Source organism: Penaeus monodon, chromosome 34, assembly GCF_015228065.2.
Source record: "Penaeus monodon isolate SGIC_2016 chromosome 34, NSTDA_Pmon_1, whole genome shotgun sequence".
NCBI lineage: Eukaryota > Metazoa > Arthropoda > Malacostraca > Decapoda > Penaeidae > Penaeus > Penaeus monodon.
In genome coordinates, this window is record NC_051419.1 from 34,603,761 (window position 1) to 34,604,153 (window position 393).

At 35.9% G+C, this 393-nt stretch overlaps 1 protein-coding gene across 1 annotated transcript in view; it reads right to left on the reverse strand.

Moving 5' to 3' along the window:
* Positions 1-393, reverse strand: part of LOC119594784 (RING finger protein 44-like) — a gene marked incomplete at its 5' end in the record, with an annotated part of 10,988 nt that overhangs the window by 2,649 nt on the left and 7,946 nt on the right.

Genomic DNA, 393 nt, shown 5'->3' on the forward strand with positions numbered 1-393 from the left:
AATTTAATATTAAACTCAAATCATGATATACAAACCTATCTGAATGGTACACTCCATCTATAATGAGACTTGAAATAAATTATAAACTGAATCCCTTTCAAAAATGAGAAAGAAAAAAAAGATATATATATTACTAAATAAATAAAAAATATTCAAAGCTATGAAAATGACGCTCGTGGAGAAAATGCTCCTCTGGGAACCCTGCGTGCTGCTGTGATGGCTAGGCCTAAGTTTTATGCTTGAGGAATATTTTACAGCCAGTTGGTGACAGTCTTGCCTGATGTTGGCCGGAAGTCAAACATTTCCAGAGCTTTGCACACATTTGTTAGTTTAATGCAATGACAATATGCCATGATGAAATCTACCCATCCCACCCACCCCTATTCTTCCCTC